General features: G+C 46.7%; 1 protein-coding gene across 11 annotated transcripts in view; it reads left to right on the top strand.

Moving 5' to 3' along the window:
• LOC115942756 (uncharacterized) overlaps positions 1–21,151 on the top strand; it is a 300,514-nt gene that overhangs the window by 32,493 nt on the left and 246,870 nt on the right. The gene's annotated exons all lie outside the window — the stretch shown is intronic.

Raw genomic sequence — 21,151 nt, 5'->3', positions numbered from 1 at the left:
CCTTGATCTTGATGAAATCTAAATAAAGTTTACAATAGAATGTAAATTAAAGACACAATGAGATGCATTGGAGTGTTTAACAAATAAATAGTAAAATTCATCTGAAGTATGAATGGGCAAAATACCAAAAAAATGTTTCGGGGAAGTTAAAATAACCAGACAGCCATCAGTATAATCTATCAGGGTAAAGACAAAAAAAAATGACCAGGGGAATAGACTGCAAAAACAGAGTGAAGTTACTTAAGGACTTTATGTAAAATGAATAAGCATCAACACAATGCTGTAAGAATCACTACTTAACAAATATCATCTAAATGGCAAGACATCAGCATGAATCAGAATTAGCTTGTATCCAGATTTTTCACCCCATGCACTACAATACATTTCAAATGGGTCATAAAAAGCCAGAGAAGGAAATGGAAAAGCAAGTTTGTTTCAACTGTGAGCAGAAGAAACCATTTTGACTATTGATGAAAAGAGATATCAGGGACAGGATGGATGGATGGATCCAAATGTGTTTTTAAAAGCCTTTTTTGCCACCGAATGTAATAAAGCGAACACAAAAATGAAAGCCGCAGAAGGGGGAGAAATATATGTGGCAAATAAAGCTTTCTATCCAAAATAGCTAAGGAATTGATATAACTATAAAAGGTCAGTATCCTGTTCCTTTTTTGATGAATAGTCAAAGGATAGTTTACACACAAAGCTTTACATAGGAAAACGCGCAGTCCCTCTATAAATCTTTTTTTTTTTTAAAGATTTTATTTATTTATTTGAGAGAGAGAGAATGAGAGACAGAGAGCAGGAGAGGGAGGAGGGTCAGAGGGAGAAGCAGACTCCCCGCTGAGCAGGGAGCCCGATGCGGGACTCGATCCCGGGACTCCAGGATCGTGACCTGAGCCGAAGGCAGTCGCTTAACCAACTGAGCCACCCAGGCGCCCCCTCTATAAATCTTGAACTTGCAATCTGAGCAACTTGTATATTGTTATAAAAATCAATTTAAATGCTAAAACTTAATGTTCAATTATTCAAATTCCCTGTGAGATTAATTTAGCAAAAACTACAAAACAATTCCTATCCTTTGATTCCATAATCCTCCTCCTAAGCAAAAGTCTAAAGAAAATAATGTAAAAGAAAAAAAGATCATTTCCACAGAGTCTTCCTTGCAGTATTATTTAAATAGAAAAACATTAGAAACCAACCCACTTGCACAGTGAACTTTTCAACATCAGTACTTTTCAAAGCGGGTTCTTAGGACCTTCTCATCAGAATCCCCCGGGATGGTTGTAGGAAGACAGATTCTTGGGGCCCACCTCAGACCTAGTAAATCATCGTCTCTGAAGGGGGCCTAGGAACATGAATTTTATCCACTGGCCAGATGACTCAGAATTGCACTGACGTTTGAAAGCTGCTACACTTGAAGCAAACCACAGAGCCTGGGGGCATTTGGAGGACCAAACTGGGTTTGAAGCCACAGACGCTGCACATGCACAGAAATGAAACGAGAATAATGAGGACTGCAGAGAGAACACCCAACCCTGTGAGCAGCAAATGCACATGTGTGAGATGCCCACAGAGCTGTGGCCACAACAGGACAGAGTAATGAGGTCCTGGGGTGCTCATTATGTTGTATTTGGTTCTATAAACTGTTTTTAAACTCCATTGTAGTAATACGAGTTTTCATTTACTTGTCCAACTCCTAGGAGGGTCACTTGAAGAGTTATCAGAAAAACGGATCTTTCGTGTTCCTGCCTCAAGCTGTACTTGTATGGATGTCACCCCCTGCCCTCTTCCTCCCTTGGACCCCCAGATCCCGGGGGTAACAGGCCTTTTCTGCCTTGGATTTGATCTGAGGCCTGGCATCCCATAAGCGTCACCCCACTATATCCCTGGTCACGTCTAGTGTTGGAGCTGCTGTGTGGGGTGCGCGCATCAGGACATTTTTGCACCGAATCGAGAGCAGGGGGAGAGCTTAGCAGGCAGCATGCCGGAGACTGTTAAGTATTTCCTTTTCAGGAGGAGGAGAGGAGATAGGTCTGATAGGGTATGTTGCTAATGCGATTCTGAACTTCTCTGGCTCCCAGAGGGCCTACTTTCCTGTGGTCTGATTCCTGAGGTGCAGAAATGCCACTGGGGCTCCGCTTCCCCCAGAAGCCTCTTTCCTGGAACCTACAGATCCATTCTTGCCCGAAGCAGTGGGGCTTCTTGCCAGGATCTGTAGATGTCACAAGACACCACCTTCCAGGCAGGGCTGGCCAGCCTCCCTGATGAAGGCTGGGCAAATGCCCAGGATGCCAGGCCAGTGGGCATCTGTGCAGGAAGGGAGAGTCCACTCTGTACCACAGAGTAGCTGGGGGAAAGTGGGGGAGCCAGGCAACAACACACCCAAGATCTCATTCTCGGTGCTCTGCAGCCCCGAGGGAGAGTCTACACTCTTCCTTTCAAATTAGCACATCAGCTCCCTGGCCCTGAAATACCACATTTCACCTCTTGCTGGCTACCTCACAGCTTCTCCCTCTGGGTGGTACCCAGTCTTTTGCAGCCCTGCACGGTCCAGCAGAGGGGGCCCCTTTTCCATAAGGGAGACCAGGCTGGGGAAAGCGTTCCCTCAGGACACCAGACTTGTCACTTCTCCCAGCCTCCATCTGCCACCCTGTAATCCTACTGCCACCTTCAGACCTTGTGTGAGCCCTTTCCACGGGGTCAGAAACCAGCCCCGAGAGCAGATTCAGCACTTCCCAGCCTCCTGGGTGGTGACCTACCCTCTGGAGGAGCAGAAGCAGGTGTGGAGTGGGTGGTGGGGGACGGGGTCAGGGGTGGGGAGCAAGGAGAGACAGTGGGCGGGGATTCTATCGTGACTTGTGAAATAGACCTTTCATCTATTATCCAAAAGATTTTCTTGAGTGCCTATGATGTGCCGAATGCTGTGCTAGAAATCTACAACCATGAACAGACATCCAGTGAACAAGGCAAAAAACAACCAAGCAAAGTCATGGAATGACAGATTCATATGGTCACGAGTGCTCAAAGGAAATAAACAGGTACTGTGATAGGAAATAAAGTAGAATTCTGCTTTAGATAAGACGGACAGGGAAGGCCCCTCTGAGTCCGGGTGATGAGAAGCAGGAAACAGGGAGTAGCAGGAGGCTGGTGCAAAGGCCCTGCCATGGAAACGAGCTTGGTGTGTTCTAGGAGCTACAGGTTCATTGGGGTTGGGGTTCAGTGAGTGAAGGCAAGACCTGTGACTTGAGATGGTGGGAGGGGTGGGCAGGGACCAGACCAGTCAGGTCAAGTTTAGGCGTTTTGATTTTTGTCTGAGTAGAATGGCAAATCATTGAAGGCCTTAAACAAGTAACACTACATGGCTTACATTGTCAACCGTCACTGTGGCTGCAGGTCTGGGAACAGGCTTTAGGAGCAGGAGTGGGAACAGTGAGAGGATGAGAGAGAGACAGAGTGAGGGTGGAGTTGAGTGAGGGAGAGACGTGGGGATTTGGAGACATATTTGGAAGGTTGGACCGAGAGGACTGGCTGATGGGCTGGGGTGGGGAGTGGGGAGGAGTCAGGCTGAAGGTCAGACTTGCAGCTGGAGCAGCCCGTGCTGGGTGGGTGGTGCCATTTACCAATGTGGGGAAGACTGGTGGGAGCCAGGGGGACGAGGAGTGGGGAGCGAGAAGAGGACGAGGTCTGCAGGCTTGTCCTGGCTCCAAAGTCAAGGAAGTTATTATCTCATGTTCCTTCCCAGCCTCAAGAGTAGGGCCTGGCAACCCAATTTTACAGGCTGAGGAAACCAGGTCGAGCCCGCTGAAGTCAAGGGTCAGGGCTGAGAGATAACACCAAAGAGTCTGTTTGCCATTTGCGTACTTCTGCATCCAGCCTAGCACCTTCTTTCCCGGCCCAGCTATGAAACCCCCTCTCAGATATCTCAGCAAGGCCACTTTGAGCCATCTTGGCCAAGTGCCCAGGACAGGATGCTCTGGCCCCAAGATATTTTGTCCTGTCCCTCCTCTCCCCTCGAGCCTTCCTCCTTTTCTCAGAGAGCCTTTTTGAGGTCCGTGCCTCGGGTCTCTGCGGCCCTGCCCTTATCTGCAAAAGGGAGATAATAATCACGCCTGTCGCATGAGGTTTTGTGAAACTCTAGTGAGTTAGCTTTGTAAACACTAAACAAGAAAGTGTTCAGAGCAGTGTCAGGAATAGACTCTTGGTCCTATTTTAGCAGCGGCAGCAGCAGGTTTTCATCAGCAGGTGTGCTTTAGGGGGAAAGGTCTCTGATACACTGACATTCTGAAAGCAGGTGCAGAGCTGAAAGATCCAGCCTGCCAGAGTCAAGTTTGAAGATGGACCCAAGAGCTCATGACATTTCACAGTCCCCAGACTCCAGGCACGGGGGAGCAGTATCCATCTACAACGATTTTTTTCTTCAGTCTTGGGCAATATGGGGAAAAAACATAAGTGATAGAGTGGGTTTTTCTTAAATCTAACTTAATTCTGTTTTTCAATTTTGAGATTTTTGTCCTTTACACTTTTGATATTAAAATATTCTTTCTTTATAAAATATTAGTGATAGTTGTGGGTGACGTGGTTATTTGTGATGATTTTAACTGGTCCATGAAATTCAAAAATCTGAAAACCACTCATCTTTTTACCATTGGAGAAACTAAGTCCAAAGGTGAGGAGTGACTTGCCCAGGTCACAAGCCCAGTTTGTGACAGAGCCCGTGCTCCTGACTTTCAGTCTCATGTGCTTTCATAGGACTCTTCCATGGTCTGTTTACTCTCTTTCACTTGCCAGGGACTGAAACTACACTCAAACTGTCTTCAGCAAAACGGAAGAATTCAAGAAGAATTTCAACCAGGAAAAAAAGAGAAAGAGTCGTGGCAGGAAAAAACATTGAATGCTCATGAAACACCAAGGGATAGATGGCATCACCCCCAGGCTCCCCTCTGTATTTCAAAACCCACGAGCAGTCTTTTCCTCATTTCCCACCCCCATTCCTTCCGATACACACATATACACACCACACAAACACGACATGCACATACATGTACCACACCCCCACCTGCCACACACATACCGCATGCACACACACCACACACACAAACACACATTATATGCACATATATGCACACCACCCACATACACACGTACCACACCCACACCACATGCACATACATACCATACCACCCACACCACACCTATACACACCCCACACACACCCACACCACACACACCCACACCACACACACCCACACCACACATACACACACCACACACACCCACACCACACACACCCACACCACACACACCACACACATCCACACCACACATACACACACCACACACACCCACACCACACACACCCACACCACACACACCCACACCACACATACACACACCACACACACCCACACCACACATACACACACCCCACAAGCATATACCACATAAACCCATACCACACATACCACACACACATACTCCACACACATACCACACCCTACATACACACACACAGCACACACATATACATGCAGCACACACACACACCACACCATGCACCACACAGACACACACACACACACACACCCCCCACACACTCCTCATTCTATGTAGGCCCCTTGAGATCCACTCTCTGACACACTGTACCCTCACTCAAGCCTTCTCTCAGGAAGCGCCAGCCAGGAGTATCTAATGCATTCCCCATGCCACCCATCTCACCTGTTCTTCTAGGACTACCTTGAGCTACCTCCCTAGCCAAGGCCAAAGGAACACACTATCCCCAGCAGCCTTTCAGCCCTAATTTATTAGCTGGGTAATTATGCGAAGCATCTGCATTTTCTTCATTGCATTGGTGATGATCTGCACACATCCAGAGAACTAAAAATAAACAGGAGATCTGACTTGTTTGAAGCTGGGTCAATGTTTATTTTCTCAAAGATTGAACTTCCTTGATATGGATGTAAAGTTATATGAAATGGGCCTTAGGTGCATAGACTATGGTCTGTGATTTGAATATATAGGTGGGTGGGATTTGCGCTGAAAATCTTAGGGGCAGAATCTCTGTCTCTCTCGCTTTGTCTCCCTCTGGATAATGCTTAGGGCATTAAAATGCATGGGAACCAGCCTCCACGCTCAAGACCCCTTGCAGGGAACCCAGGTGACCACTGTGTGAGCAGAGCCATCTTTCCTATGGGTCCCCTTTACAAAGCGATACCTCCAAGGAAAGGACCATGTGTAATCTACACCCTAACACTCAGGGCTGACTGCTCCAGTAGACTCAGTAGACAAAGTGCCTGGGGTCCCATCATTGTTAATGTTATGTGTCAGCTTGGCTGGCTCACGAAGTGCCCAGATATTTGGTTAAACAGTATTCTTCTGGGTGTGTCCGTGAGGGAGTTTCAGGATGAGATTAACATTTGAATCAGTAGACTGAGTAAAGCGGATTGCCGTCTCCAATGTGGGTGGGCCTCATCCAATCCTCTGGAGGCCTGAATAGAACAAAAAAAGGCAGAGTAAGGGAGAATTCATTCTTTCTGCCTGTCTTTGAGCTGGCATGTTGATCTTCTCCTGCCTTTGATCTCAGACTTGGACTGGAACTTACACCATTAGCCCTCCTGGTTCTCAGACCTTTGGCCTAGAACTGGAGTGATTATATATATATATTCTATTTCTCTGAGGAATCCAGACCACTATAGATTTCAATCTGAAGGTGGTTCCAGGGGAATAGAATTTTAAGAATGATTTTTCTGAATTGGTTCTTGGTGTCTAGAATTTATTAGACCTAAAGATGCTAATGACTGTATTTCTAGTAGTAGAAAGAACACTGATAGTCCATGGAGTAATCTGGCAATAGAGATATGCAAAATTCTTCCTTTGGATACTCCTAATCAACCACTTATAAGATACAAAGAGCCAAGTAATGGTGTTTAGAATGCTATCATACCTTTTCATACGTTACGGAAAACTAAAGAATATAACGAGGTTGACTGGTTGCTCCTATTATCACTGGATAAAATGGTGAAAGGAAAGGATGAGTTTCAGGGATTAGAATTCCCAGCTCAAATGCTGCCAAATGACCTAAAAGCTTCTGTGTCTGCCCTGAAGAGAGCCTTATCTCCTGAAGGCGCAGAGCTGAGCCTGCTGAAAGTCAAGCACAGAATGTTGTCCTGCCACTAGCTGAATTACAATACAAGTTTGACTCCTACCCTCACAAGGCGTCTACTGTTAAAGACATTGAGAAAGAATGGGATCCCATAACTGGGAATGGGGACATGTAAGAAGACCCTGATGAAGCTAGGGATGTTGAGCTCCCAAATGTTGAAGAGTATTCTTTGCCAGAGGAAGCAGCCTCCCCACCTCCAGTAGCAGCCTTTCCCTCTCATCCGAGGGCACTAACCCGGCAATGTCCTCCCCTGAGGCATTGCCATGCAAGACAATACTGATTCTCCTCAGGACCCACCCCCATCACTTCTCTGCTTCTAGACCTACAAGCAGACTCAAGTCCCAGTGGACCCCTGAAGATGAGCTACAAAATGGGACCCATGAGGAGGTGTGCTACCCTTCAAAAGAACTACTTGAGTTTTCTAATTTATGCAGACAGAGATCTGGGGAACGTGTGTGTGAGTGAATCCTGAGGGTGTAGGATAATGGTGGAAAGAACGTAAAGTTGGATCAGGCCAAATTCACTGACATGGGTTCACTAGGCAGAAATTCTGCATTTCATGTCTCAGCTCAGGGAATCATGAAGGACTCTAACAGTTTGTCTGTCTGAAATATGGATCAAGAGGTGACCCACAGTGAGTGAATTAGAAATGCCTTGCCAGCCTTAGTTTAATGTAGAGGAAGAAAGTCAAAGGGTTAGGGAGATTGGAATTTTAGAGAGGATTAGAGAGGATTTATCATTTAAGATTTACTCACCCAGGGCGCCTGAGTGGCTCAGTCGTTAAATGTCTGCCTTCGGCTCAGGTCATGATCCTGGGGTCCTGGGATCGAGCCCCGCATCGGGCTCCCTGCTCTGCGGGAAGCCTGCTTCTCCCTCTCCCACTCCCCCTGCTTGTGTTCCTGCTCTCACTATCTCTGTCTCTGTCAAGTAAATAAACAAAATCTTTAAAAAAAAAAAAAAAGATTTACTCACGCACACTGGGAGAGTCCAGAAGACATACCCTCCACCACTGCTGTGAGAAATCAATTTGTGAAGGGAGCCCAGGCATCCTTGAAGAGCTCTGGGATCACTCTTCTCTATAGACCGACCTTATAGTCAGGACTGCTGTCACTGAACTGGGAAACCTAAAAAACCTAAACGCAGTGGGAGTAATTGGGTCCTGGTATGGTAGGGGTCAAATATCAGCCCTCAACTGCCAGAGGCAAAGTGGGCATGGTTATGGTAAAGGACAGCAGAGCCAAAGCAGCAACGAGAGTAGTCTGACTCCCATAGACCCATGGCGTTGGCTGGTTGATCATGGTGTTCCTTGAAGTGGAACACATAGGAAGCCTACTAAATTCTTACTTGATCTGTATTAGCAGATACGGTCTAGGTCAAATGAACAAAAGTCTAACCTGAATCATAAAAACAGAGTCATGCCTCCTCAGTTAGTTCCCAGAGGTGAGCTAGTTTAAATACCCAGAACCCCATGAATGCAGGAAAAGCCAGGTTCCCTGAAGGAAGGAGCCCAGTATTTATACTGTGAAACTTTCTCCTAGCTTAGCCTTCCCCAAAGGGACCCTATGGCCTTTTGCTTTACTTAAACTTTTTTACTTTTTAACAACTTTAACTTCTTATTTTTACTTTTAACTGTGTATTGGGAAAAAGGAAATAACCAGGCCCTTCAGGGACTACTAGGCATTGATTCTAAAGTGACATTAATTCCAAGAGACTCAAAATGTCCCTGTGGTCTACCAGAGTAGGGGCTTGTGGAAGTCAGGTGATAGTGGAATTTTAACTCAGATTCATTTCCCAGTGGGCCCAGTGGGTCCCTGTCTCAGTCCATTCAGGCTGCTTTAACAAAATGCCACAGACTGGGTGGCTTATAAACCGAAATGTGTTGCTCACAATTCTGAAAGCTAGAAGTCCAAGATCAGGGTGCCAGCATGGTTGGGTGAAGCCTTCTTCTGAGTTGCAGACTTTTCATTGTATCCTCACATGGTGGAAGGAGCTAGGGAGCCCTGTGGGATCTTTTTTTACAAGAGCACTACTCCTATTACCTCCCAAAGGCCCCACCTATTCACACTATCACCTTTAGGGATTAGGATTTCAACCTATGAATTTTGAAGGAACACAAACATTCAGGCCACTGCAGTCCTCAAGCCCATCCTGTGGTTATTTCCCTAGTTCCAAAATGCATTATTGGAATAGATATACTCAGCAGCTGGTCTAATCCCCGCCTTGGTTCCCTGACCTGTGGAGTGAGGATTATTATGGTAGGAAAGGTCAACTGAAGCCACTAGGACTGCCTCTATCTAGAAAAAAATGGTAAACAAAAGCACTACCACAGTCCTGGAAGGATTGCAGAAATTCGTGTCCCTGATACCTTACATGCAGCTGTTGGGCTGGCAAATGCTTTTTTCTTGACACCTTTTAGTACAGATCACCAGAAGCAGTTTGCTTTCAGCTGGCAAGGCCAGCAACATATCTTCACTATCTTCCCTCAGAGGTATATCAGTCCTCCGGCCCTATGTCATAATTTAGTTCACGGGGACCTTGATCACTTTTTCTCTTCCACAAGATGTCACACTGGTCCGTTACATTCATGACAGTAGCTGAGTGACCTCGTGAACGAGAAGTAGCAACTACTCTAGAGTTATTGGTAAGACATTTGCATGTCGGAAGGTAGGAAACAAATCCCATAAAAATCCAGGGGCCTTTTACCTCAGTGAAATATCTAGGTGTCCAGCGGTGTGAAACATGTCAAGATATCCTGGGTAAGGTGAAGGATAGGTTGCATCTGGCTCCTCCTACAACCAAGAAAGAGACACAGTGTTCTGTGGGCCTCTAGTGTTTGGACGCAACATACTCCTCATCGGGTGTGTTACTCCAGCCCTAAGGGACCGAAAAAGCGGCTAGTTTTCAGTGGGCTCAGAAAGGAGAAGGCTTTGCCATAGGTCCAGGCTGTCGCACAAGCTGTCCTGCCACTAGGGCCTTACGAGCCAGCCAATCCAATGGTGCTTGAAGGGCCAGCAGCAGATAGAGATGCTGTTTGGAGTCCTTAGCAGGCCATTAGAGGTGAATCACAGCACTCGGCCCTTAGGATTTTGCAGCAAAGCCCTGCCATCCTCCGAAGTTAACTATTCTCCTTTTGAGAAACAGCTCTTTGTCTGCTCCTGGGCCTTAGCAAAGACTGAACACTTAACCATGGGCCACCAAGTCACCAGGCAACCTGAGCTCCCCATCGTGAACCAGATGTTATAGGACCCACCAAACCATGATGGTGTACTCCATCATCAAAAGGAAATAATATATATAGGATCCTGCTTGAGCAGACCCTGGCCTGAAGGCAGAAGTAAGATACAACACAGAGAAGTGCCCAAAGGCTCATGGCCCCCCACCCTGGCTCCCCCACGGTATCTCCCAGCCCACACATGTAACCTCACGGGGAGTTCCTTGCGGTCAGTGGACAGAGGAAGAGAAGACACAGGCCTGGTTTACGGATGGTTCTGCATGATATGCAGGCACAGCTGGATGTGGTCGGCCGCGGCACTGCAGCCCCCCTCTGGGACAGCCCTGAAGGCAGTGGTGAAGGGAAATCCTCCCAGTGGGCAGAACTTGGGCAGCGCACCTGGGTTTTCATTTTGTTTGGGAGGAGAAATACCAGACACGTGATTATACATCGATTCATGGGCTGTGGCCAGTGGTTTGGCTGGACGGTCAGGGATTTGGGACAAGCATGATTGGAAAATTGGTGACAAGGAAATTTGAAGTTTATCCACAGAATTATGTGGATAAACTTCTCTGAATAGAGGGGCGGGTGGTGGGAAACATGAAGATATTTGCGTCCTATGTGAATTCTCACCAAAGGGTGACATCAGCGGAGGAGGATTTTAATATTCAAATGAATAGGATGACCTGTGGATACCAGTCAGCCTCCTTTCCCAGCCACCCCACCATCACCCAACAGGCTCATGAACGAAGTGGCCATGGTGGCAGGCGGGGTGGCTATACAGGGCGCAGCAGCATGGACTTGTTCTCACCGAGGCCACCCTGGCTATGGCCACTGATGAGTGCCCCAACTGCTGGCAACAGAGACACACACCGAGCCCCTGACATGGCACCACTCTCCAGGGTGATCATCCCACTTACCCGGGGGTAGGGTGATGACACGGAACAACTTCCGTCATGGAAGAGGCAGCATTTTGTTCTTACTAGAATAGACACTCTGGACACAGATTTACCTTTCCTGTAGTGCCATGCTTCTGCTAAAACTGCCATCCATGGACTTACAGAATGCCTGATACACCACCATGGTACTCCACCCAGCATTGCTTCTGACCAAGGAACTCACTTCCCAGCAAAATAAGTGCAACAATAGGTCCGTGCTCATGGAATTCACTACCATGGTCCCCACCACTCTGAAGCATATGGCTTGATAGAATAGTGGAATGATCTTTTGAACACTCAGTCGTAATGCCAGTTAGGTGGCAATACCTTGCAGGGCTGGGGTGAAGTCCTCCAGAAGGCTCTATCAACTCTGAATTAGGGTCGGTATATGGGGCTGTTTCCCCCATAGCCAGGATTCATAGGTTCAGGAATCAAGAGATGGAAATGGGAGGGGCACCACTCACTGTTACCTCTAGTTGCTCACTAGCAAAATTTTTGCTTCCTGTTCCCATGACCTTATGCTCTGCTGGCCTAGTGGTCTTCGTCCCAAAGGGAGGAATGTTTTCACCAGGAGACACGACAATGATTCCATTGAACTGGAAGTTAAGATTACAGCCCAGCCAGTTTGGACCCCTCATGTCCCTGAATCAACAGGCAGAGAAGCGAGTTACTGTGCTGACTGGGGTAATTGGTCTTCACTAACAAGGGGAAATTGGGCTGCAAATGCACAATGGAGGTAAAGAAGAGTACGTCTGGAATATAGGAGATCTCTAAGGGTGTCCTTTGGTATTACCATGCACTGTGAGTAAGGTCAGCAAACAACTACAACAACTCAATCCAGGCAGGACTGCTAATGGCCCAGACCCAACAGGAATGAAGGTTTGGGTCACCCCATCAGGTAAAGAAATGTGACTAACTGAGGTGCTTGCTGAAGGTAAAAGGAATACAGAATGCTTAGTGTAAGAAAATTGTTACAAGTACCTGTTATGACCACATGACCATTTACAGAAATGAGGACATAAGATGTATTGTCTTTATATAATAGTTTAAAAGATTTGTTAATTTTACATCCTAGTAATCAAGTTATAGGATATCAAGAAGAGTAAACATCTTTAAAGGAATGTACTTCCTCTTCTGGGGAAGAAGTTAGTGTATTTTTGGTTGTATGCAAGATGGTTGCATCATGTTAGGCAGATTTATGGCCTTTTTATTGTCTTTATTTGGAGAATAAGTATGGTTTAAGGAGATGCACATGGATGCCAAGTTGATGAGGGGTGGACTCGTGATGGTTAATTTTATGGGTCAACATGACTGGCTACTGGATGCCCAGATATTTGGTTAAACATTATTCTGGGAATGTCTGTGAGGATGTTTCTGGATGAAGTTAACATTTGAATCCATAGATACGAGTAAAGAAGATTGTCCTCCCCAATGTGGATAGGCCACATCCAATCTATTGGAAGCCTGAATAGAACAGAAAGGGCAGAGTAAGGGAGAATTCACTCTCTCTGCCTGATTATCTCTGAGCTGGCACATTGATTTTCTCCTGCCTTTAATCGCACATTTGAACCAGAACTTACACCATATTGGCTCTCCTGGGTCTTTAGCTTGCTGACTACAGACTGTGGGCTTCTCAGCCTCCAATAACACACGAGCCAATTCCTTATAATAAATCTCCTTCGATATCTATATGTCTCCTATTGCTTCTGTTTCTCTGGAGAACCCAGACTAATGCAGTCCCATGATACTTTTAGGGACCCATGAAAATGCTTTAATTTTAATTTCTTTTAAAATCAGGAGATGAATATAAGAATAATGAATATATAAAAAATGAGTCAAGGCTGGATTATATTTGTCTTTATGCCAATGTGGTTACAAAATATAATTTTAAGTGTATTTTTATGGAGGGATGAGCCCACAAAGGAACAAGTGCCTACGTCCCATGAAAGCCATAATATGACCCTGCTAACACTCCACAGTACCCCATCCATGAGGATTGGGAGTCTTTTGACCTAGGACCCAATGTCTACCCATTGGTTCAGTGGGTTGACCAGAATGGTGTTTCTATGGCTTTGCGCTGACCTTGAAGAAGAAGTTATTTTTGGAGCTGTTGTCTTTGAGTTGTATCTATTAATAGAACTATGTGTGTTTCTTGGGGGAGGTAGGTCTACCCATGCAGAAAGCTGAGTAAGCCAGAACTAGGCAGAGGATAGTACTAGCTTCTCCTTTGAAAAGAGGAAGACTATCAAGGAGCACCTTCCCTGCCCCACCATCAGTTTTCCTCTGGGTCCTGTCCTGGTTCTTGTCTAATTAGGTTGGCTTCTTTTCCCCAAAAGATCAGGACAAAATATTTAGTAAGCCCACATTATGTGTCAGATACTCCTCAGGGCAAAGATAAACAACTAGATGCTTAAAGCCTTTGCAGGCAAACAGCCTCATAAACAAGCTGTTAGAGCACAGAGTATAAAGTGCTCTGCGAAGGTCCGTTTCAATTCTACTTGGTTAACCACGAAGGCTTCACAGAGGAGGAAGCACTTGAGCAGGGCTTGGAAGGATGAATATGATTTCGACCACAAATGTAGCCTCAGGGCACAGGGGAGGTTGGGCACATATCCTTCTAAGCTCCCATAGGGAAGAATTTCTTTGTGAGGGTCAGAAATGTGTAGAACCAACAAAAGTTACATTAAATGAGCTCTGTGAGTTGTGAGCCAGAAAGTACAACTGTTTGTTCTGTGACGGTGTAAAATGATTTTTTCTTTTTTTTTTTAAAGATTTTATTTATTTATTTGAGAGAGAATGAGATAGAGAGAGCATGAGAGGGGGGAGGGTCAGAGGGAGAAGCAGACTCCCTGCTGAGCAAGGAGCCCGATGCGGGACTCAATCCCGGGACTCCAGGATCATGACCTGAGCTGAAGGCAGTCGCTTAACCAACTGAGCCACCCAGGCGCCCTAAAATGATTTTTTTTAGTCAAAAAACAAAAACAAAAACAAAAACCTGAAACAAATGTAAATTAGGAGCCCTGTCATAGAAGACCTACCACCACCACAAAATATTCTGTGCCCTGAGACCTTTTTACCCATCTGCAATTTGACAGGGAAAAGAAGGGCAAGAAGAACATTCCAAGCAGATGGCTCCATGCATGTGAAGGGGAAGAGGGCCAGCTTCCGGGAATGACAGGGACTCCTGTGGAGTCAGAAATGGGAGTATAACAATGATATGGCCACAATCAAGTCTTTTACCCCAAATAAGGAAACAGGTACTAAGACAAGGAGTATCCTTGCCTTTTATGGGAGGAGGGTGGCCTCTTAGTGATTGTGATAAACTGTGTCCAGAGTGTGTTTTTAGGGCTCTAGCTATAAACATCAGGCTGATTTATGAACTATACAGTATAATATGGTATAATAAAAAAAATTTTTTTTTGGTCTTTGTCCTGGGTTCCTGGCACAAAGCTCCTAAAACCCTTGCAATTCCCTAATAGGAATGTCTGTTGCTATTCATAATGAGCCCTTTTGAACACACCTGAGTTTATGCCAATGCGGAGACTCAGGGCAGAGTCTCTAGCTTCAGGATGGGGGCTGATTGCCAGAAAGACCAAACACATGATTATAGGGTGGGAATTTTCAGCCTCACCTCCCAAACTCTTAAGGATAGAAGGGCGGCTGGTGATTTGAGTTATCAAAACTCTGAGATAATGAGATTCTGAGAACTTCCAGGTTGGTGAACACATCGAAGTGAGTGATGTGCCCTAAGAGGGCATGGAAACTCCACTCTCCCCTCTACTCTCATCCTTTGCTCTATGTATCTTTACCATTTGGCTGTTCCTGAGTTGTATCCTTTATAATAAAATGCTAGTCATAAATAAAGCACTGTCTTTAGTTCTATGAGTCATTCCAGTGAATTATCAAACCTGGGGGGGAGTCATAGAAACCTCTGAATTTATAATTGGTCAGGCAGAAGTAAGAGTCATCTGGGGACTCTACTTGCAACTGGTATTTAAAGTGGGGACAGTCTATAGGACCGAGTCCTTTAGCTTGTGGGATCTGATGCTAACTCCAGGTAGATGGTGTCAGAATTGAATTGAATTGAATTGTTGGACACCTAGGTGGTGATAGAGAATTGGAGAATTGAAGTGGAAAAACAACACATATTTGGTGTTGGAAAAAAACACACATGGGAGTCAGAAAAAAAACCCCATGTATATAGAAATGGTAATTCATAAGGAAACATCATCAGCTTGGTTTAAGGAAGACAATTTACAAAGTAGCTCATGGACTTCACTTTGCTCATGACTAATGCAAAGTCCTTTTGGCTTTAGAGCCAAGCCGATGAGAGAGACAGTCCCCAAAACCAGAATATCCCAGGAAAAACTCGATCTTCTATTCATTTTGATGGCAAGCTGTGAGGCCCAGATAGAGGCACTGCAGTATACAGAGCCCCCCAGTTCCTATCCTCTCTGTCCACTGGACTGGTATCAGAGGAGGGCTCCTAGGGCTTCATGGCCTAGAAGCTCACTGGAGGCAGTTCCTTCTGGAAAGATGTGGAAGGAGGAAGAAAGAACCCGGGTTCTAGACTGCCTCTTCCACAGATGCCCTTCTTGCCTTTGGGCAAGTTGTCCCCATCTTGCCTTCATGTTTTCTCATCTGTAAAAGGAAGAGTACTGGACTTGATGATTTGCTAAATTCCCCCCAGCACTAAGATTGGGATCTGCGGCTCTAACTATGGAGGATGTCCAGAGAGTGCTGGAGGACACAGAGAGGGAATGGACATTGTGTTTATCACATTGAATTGCAATGAGTGTGGAATAAGGGAATTCTTCAGAGAAGGAAACAGCCCCAAATGACTCCCGCCCCAACCCTGAGTCAGATGCCCTGCATGAAATCAGAGAATCAGAGAGGGTGCTGGCCCCAGGTCAGCAGAGGCCGTGCACGGAGTGATTAGAAGGGAGTGCTGTCCAGTATCTTATCCTTTGGGTCCCGCCTTCCCAGTGTGACCTTTCTCAGGAGGAGCAGCATGGTCACCACTCACTACATTGTCAAGGCCCTGCTAGTCTGATGAACCATTAAGAAAGCTCATTTGATATGCACATGACACAGAGTAGGGAGGGAGAGCTGCTAGGCTGATGGTAGAGTCAGGATCCAAAAATATGTCTGCTGACGTGAAGGATGGGTTGATGCTAACAAGATTCTCTTTAGTAGGGAGAAATGAGAATCCCAAGCTCAGATCTAAGAAGACCAACTAGATCAGGAGTTGGCAGACCATGACCTGTGTGCCAAATCCAGCCTGCAGTCATTTTTGTAAGATCAGATTTACTGGAACACAGCCACGTTCATTTGTTTACATACTATCTGTGGCTGCTTTCAATGCTACCACAGCAGAGTTGCATAGTTGGACAGGGATTGTATGGGCCATAATGTCTAAAATATGTGCTATCAGAGGTTGCTTGGATTAGACAAGGGAGTCCAGATGGGGAGATTTGAATTGACAACAACTCGAGTGAAAAGGTTCAGAAAAGAGTGTGTGATCATTTAGTTTGCATCAATAGCATTATAATATGAAGACAAGGAATGTATTAGGTAATTAGTCTCCTTTAGAGGTATGTGACCAAAAGTCATACAAGATTAGCTTAGCACAGGAGGAATGTCCTGGAGGGATGCCGTGGTGGTGTATCACATAGCAGACAAGCCCTAGAGAAGGTGATGACCCTTGGGAGCCAGTCTAATCAGGAAATTTCTCCCCATCTCCCCCGCCCCGCCCACCCCGCCTGTGACGGCTTCTCTCAGTACAGACCAGCTTTCTGCACATGGCAAAGAAACATGGCAACAGCAAGTGTCCTCTCACAATCTTGTTTTTTTTTTTTTCCTCTTCTTTCTCAGCACATAGAAAGATGACCTCTCCCAGTCTCCCCTGCAGTGAGTTAAGTGAGACTTTAGACTGAAACCTGACTGGAGAATGTGGGAGAAGTGATGTGCATCCCTTTCAGGCAGAAGCCATTCAGAGCAGACAGGACTTCTCCACATCCTCCCCCCACCCCTTTATTCCCTTCACCCCCATCTTTGCAGCTGGAAGTGAAAGACTTTTAAGAGGATGGAGCCTCAGGATAGAAGGATCTTGGATCCCTGAATCACCACTTGGAGAGGGGCTTCCCAGAAGTACCCAACCCCCATCAAACTTTGCATGGAAAGGAAATACATTTTCATTGGATTAAGCCCCTGACATCTCAGGATTGATTCATTTCTGCAGCATAGCCTACTCTGTCCTGATCAGTATAGCTGCCAATAGCTGCTGAGTTTTGTATCTCACAGTTTTAGCCACCAGAGAGGCCCTCAAATCCCCAAATCCCAAGAAATGAATTGATTGGAGCAGCTTAAATATAGTGCCAACCTCTTGGCCAATCAACTGGCCTTGGGGGCAAAGTCATAGCTGAACATGGCAGCCCCTACGAGGACCACGTGGATGGAGTTTTGGGGGGTGCAGTTTCCAGAAGAAAGCCTGGAGAGTTGGAGGGGGTGGAGGTAAGAGATGGCAAAGAGAAACCATAGATAGAGTCTTGGCCTACCAAGCACTGGAGTCTTGTGCCCTGAGAATAGTATTTTGAAAGGGATCCTGAGTTGGGATTCCTGGAAAATCCATTAGGACAGATTGAGAAGAGAGGGAGGAGAGTGGTGAGAAAAAAGCCTCAAAGAACTCTGAACTACTAAGAGGTAGAATGAAAGGAAATGAGGATGTTTAATCTAGAAAATAGAAGAGTTGGCAGGGACACAGGGACTCTCTTCAAGTTGATAAAGGACTGTCCCATGAGAAGGACCCTGCAATCCTCCAAAGGGCCACACTAGCCCCAGAAGGTGGACATGACAGAAAAGTCACACTGCAGCCCAACTTCAGGAAGAACTTCTGTTTGGGCCAACCAGGAGGGGCTCAGACTCTCTTAGCCCTAGCTTGAGCCCTAGGTTAGGCTGAGTTGGCCATTACGAGGGCCCGCCAGCCAGCTGGGTTAGAGCTGCTGAAGAGGACGCTCCTGCATTCCTGTCCTTGCTGCCCATTCCCCCCCAATACTGAGATTCTCAGAATTACTTTAAATTGGTCACGCAGTGTGACTAAGAAGCCAAGCAAACTTTGATGTGGGGGGTGATGCAACCTATCGGCATGGTCCACATGGTCCAGAAGCGCGCCTCTTTCCTCATAGCACCCTGGAGCTCTGTAAGAGGGCTGCTGTGGACCCCCAGGAGACCCTGAGAGGATGCTCTTTCACTGCCCTGGTTGCAGATCCCTGAAGCCAAGGCTAGGAGGCAGGGCATGGCGGTGGAGGCGGCGGGGGGATGGGGTTGGTGGGCAAGGAGGAGAGATCTGCCCACAACTGTCCCAGCACCTTGTGGGCAGATGGGCAGAGACAACACACTCTCGGAAACGACTTAGAGGCTAAGATAGTGCTACATTGTGTAGAATCAGATGAGTGTGACTTAAGCTGCTGCCAGGGCCAGGATCAGAATTCTGCTCTTCAGGTATCACAGGAAGCATCGCAGTGTAGGCTGGTGGCTAGGAGCACAGACCAGAGCTAGGCCACCTGACTCTGCTACCTACCAGCTCTGTGACCTTGGGCAAGTTAACTTACCTCTCTGTACCCCAGTTTCTCAATTATAAGATGTAACTAGAGGAGCGCCTGGGTGGCTCAGTCAGCTAGGCATCTGACTCTGGATCTCAGCTCAGGTGCTGATCTCAGGGTCATGAGTTCAAGCCCCACACTGGGCTCTGTGCTGGGTGTGGAGCCTACTTTAAAAAAACAAAACAAAAGAAAAAAAACCCCATGTAACTAGAGATAGCACCTACCTCAGAAGACTGTTTTGAGAATTCGATTGGTTATGATTTCCAAGGCTCAGAGATCACATAGACAGGAAGAGGCAAATCCAGGGTTTGAACCCAGATCTGCCTGATCCTGAAAACCAAGTGTCTCCTGCCCCCTACCTCAGCCCACAAAAGGAAATCTTTTCAGTTATTGTCTCAAGGAGGGCTCCCTTGGTCAAGCTTGTATGTGCTAGAAGCTTGAGAAGTTTCTGTTCTCATACATGGGGAAACCAAGGCACAGACTGTGACAGCGACATGTCACCTTAGAAAGGGGAACTGAGTAGTGAAGCTTGCATCAGATGTCTTTTGAGTCAGGTTACTACAAGATGCAGGATAACAGGCCTGTGCTATCAACTTGGCCCTAGGACTCTGTGTCAAAGAGACTGAATTGGGCCCAACTTCCCCTTTCCCTGGTCTCAGCTGCTCCATGAGCCTGCCAGCCTTTGGGCAAAGGGAGCCCTTGAGAGATGAAGCAGGAGAGCAGGGGTAGGGCGGCACTAGGAAGAGCACCCTGGCATCCAACTGGTGAGACAGCAAGTCTGCTTGATGCTCCAAGCCCAAGCTGGGAATGTTCCACATTGGCTTTTTGGGGCCCTGGGATACTGACTTGCTGAATCCTTAACCACCTTTCCTAGATCGGGCTGACGCCATCCTGCCCATCGGGGCATCAGGGTAGTATAAATAGATTTCAACTGCACCTATTTTTCCCCCCAAAAGTTGTTGATGGATTTAGCTGTTTTTAATCCCATGCCAGGTTGGGATGATGTCCCTGTCTCTGCCATGGCGGGTTAGAGGCTCAGCGTTAGGATGGGAAGCCAGGGAGTAGAGAAGGGGCTACTGACTCAGCCATGTGCACAGGGTACAGCCATCTGCCAGGCCTTGGCTGAGGTTCCCAAGCTGTCAAGGGAGTGGCACTGAAGATGACCCAGGTGTAGAGCTCAGCCGAGAGCAGTGAGGGAATGAGAGAGGCAATAAGGGCGTCTGCCATCACAGATCCTGGCTCTGCCACTGACCCGCTGGCTGATCTTTGGTAAATTAATGTCGTTAAGCCTCAGTTTTCTTCTCTGCAAAATGAGAAAGAATCCTGCCTCCCTCTCAGGAGGATCTTTGAAAAGGTACCAAATCATCAGGTACACAAGCACCAGAGCGGGGGCTGGTTCCAGAGCGGGACGGGGTGGCAGTAAGAGCCTGGCTTCCAGGTCAAAGTGCTTGGGCTCAGAGCTTGGCCCTGTCACTTTCTGGCTGCTTGGCCCAGGAGGTGGGGTGGAGGGGAGGGAGGAGTACTCTTTGCTCCTCAGTTTTCCCACCTATAAAATAGACAGAGTCATAGTTAAGTGCTTCATACAATCATTATGAGGATTTAAATGGCTTAATACTTGCAAAACACTGAGAACAGTGCTTGGCACCTAATACATGAGAATCTGTTAAATACCAGCAGATGTTCTTTTTCATCCATGTGAACTCATGCAACTTTACCTGTTGAAATTTCTTTTCAGCATCTGGTAAACAAATTCTCCTTGCAGCTGTCATCCCTCCTTCCTATTAAGGATGGTATTCTAAATCTTTCTTTCCTTCATGTAGCACTAACTGCATCGCATCCCCTGAGCTTTCTCTTTTCCTTCTGACTTCTGACTCCCTACTCCTCCACTGACTCTCCTGTTTGCAGCACAGCGGGGGCTTCGTGAGTGCGCAGAAATTCAACTGCCTGTCCAATGCACTGTGATCTGAGGGCTCTCCATGCATCCATTCACCAAACACTAATGGGGACACCATCACGTCCTAGGCACTGTGTTAGGTTCTGGTGGCAAGAGATGAAGAGTCAAGAGATGAGGAGGCCAAAAGGGAAGAAAACAGATCATTAAAGTAGACTTGGTAAGTTAAACAATGAGGGAAGCCCCGAGTCCCATGAGAATACAAAGGAGGGCCCTGACCTAGACTGGAGGGTTGGAAACGGTCTCCTGGAGGAGGTGACATCTCCTAAAGGGCACCCTGCCCTGGCC

Source organism: Leptonychotes weddellii, chromosome 9 (assembly GCF_054177405.1).
Source record: "Leptonychotes weddellii isolate Sample4059 chromosome 9, ASM5417740v2, whole genome shotgun sequence".
Taxonomy (NCBI): domain Eukaryota; kingdom Metazoa; phylum Chordata; class Mammalia; order Carnivora; family Phocidae; genus Leptonychotes; species Leptonychotes weddellii.
This window is presented reverse-complemented; position numbering and strand designations above follow the sequence as displayed.